We start from the raw sequence: 1,941 nt of genomic DNA, 5'->3' as shown, positions 1-1,941 counted from the left end.
TTTAGCCCGTGCATGCTCGGGCAGCAAAGGTTCATGGGATATTTCATAAATTGATCAAAAAGGAGTATCTGTTCTACATGTGCACTTAAATCTAACCTAAATGTCTCTTTTTGTTACTTGAATTTCATTTTTAATCTTAATATAATATAATTCAAAAATAAAGTCAGCACCATGAATGGAAGTGCTGGGCCAAATTAAAAGGTTTGATGGGCCAAATTTGGCCCGTAGGCCCCACTTGGGGTCTCACTGACTTAGAGGAATGAGATCTGATGTTCAATAAACCACATCTAATACTTTTACAGTTTTGTTCTGGTAAAGTATTTGTTTATTTTTATAAGTTTTTTATGATTTATTTTTATTTATTTTTTCTAGAGTTGACCAGGTTTTCCCCAAATAGAACTCCAATTGTCTACGTAGTGCATGTTGTTTTCAGAACACCACCTGGACACCCAACGGTGAAACGACGACATGCAACTACTGTATGTCATCGCTGGTCAGGTTGGGGAGGGGACCAGAGGAAACTGTGGAGTCCGACATACTTTTTGCWAAGTTACTAAAGCAACATTAATTTTAGTGACCTCCGATCGGCATAACTGAGTATCATTATCGCCGACATGAATAACAATCTTACRGTACTTAGCATTAGCCTTTGTCAGCAGTTTCAGGGTTCAATGCTGCCTGCTCTGGCCCATGGAATGCATTTAACTATAGTCACTAGAGCCCCCAGTGCCGCATTTTGGACTATGGAGCTGCCGAATATTACGGGATGGGAAAGGCATAGGAGGGGTTCAGTCCAGGGTTCTTATTCAAGTCTATGGGCTAAACAGATTTGGCTTTTGCCATGCACTGGCACCATTGGACCCTCTGACCACCAACAGTAGGGAAAGGTGGGCGAAGTGTCTTGCCCAAGGTCACAATTACTGTGACTCCGCCACAGCCACCCTGATGGTTGTATTTAAGCAAACAGAAAAGTCAGAATCTTGGCTAAATGCTAAAAAAATAAATAAAATAAAAATAACTAGTCTACATCCAAATAAAAACTCAAGCTGTTGAATGAGAAAATGCTGAAGTTTCTACCTCATGATGCAAGTGTGTAGTTCTGCATGTGAGGATAGTTTTTGTTAGTGGACTYAAAATTAAAAGATCTAAATTTAGTGGAAGCTAATTGGTCCACTAATGGTTTTCAAAGCTAGCAAAATATTAAATGAACCCTAAATGAAAAAAATAGCTCTGCTATTAGCTGTTAGTGGGTTAGCATAACTGTACTTCAGGGAAATGGTGGGCAGGGCAAGTCTAAAGAGCAGGAGCTAAACTGRTGGCACACGGGAACTCAGAGGAACAGAACACACAAAAAGAAAACGAYAAACTCAACCATGAAGACAAAAAAAGACAACCAAAAACAGTCCAAAATACTCAAACACTGACATATACATATAMTTTTACTGTGTAAAAGTTCAAGTTGCCCCTCACTTCTTTATATTTTGCTTCCAAGAAGCCAAATGTAACAGTATTTTTAAGCCGTTTTCATCTTATTTTATAGGTTTTCAGAAGAAAGATTCTTTCAAGGTTTGTCTTTGGATGTTGGCTGCTCAGTATAAGTTCAGTACCTGACTATTTTCAGTTTTTTTTTTTCTTCTTTTCAGCCACTTAACACTGACCTATGAATCACTCACGCATAGAAAGGCTTCTAATCTCAAAAGAAGAACCAGCGTGAACCAAAGACAATAGGTTCTTTTTATTGGTGTAGCAGAGGATGCAGTTTACACACAGTGGTTTTATAGAATAAAAAAATAACCAAAGTTATTCACTGAAAATTTGTAAGACTGTCAACTGAATGATGGTGCATTTTGCAGGTTCTGTGTGGAGTTGCTGGATTTTTCACCCTTTATATATATGTGTGTGTGTGTGTGTGTGTGTGTGTGTGTGTGTGTGTGTGTGTGT

This window comes from Austrofundulus limnaeus, unplaced genomic scaffold, assembly GCF_001266775.1.
Source record: "Austrofundulus limnaeus strain Quisiro unplaced genomic scaffold, Austrofundulus_limnaeus-1.0 Scaffold8, whole genome shotgun sequence".
NCBI lineage: Eukaryota > Metazoa > Chordata > Actinopteri > Cyprinodontiformes > Rivulidae > Austrofundulus > Austrofundulus limnaeus.
The sequence above is the reverse complement of the archived record's forward strand: the minus strand, read 5'-3'. Positions refer to the sequence as shown.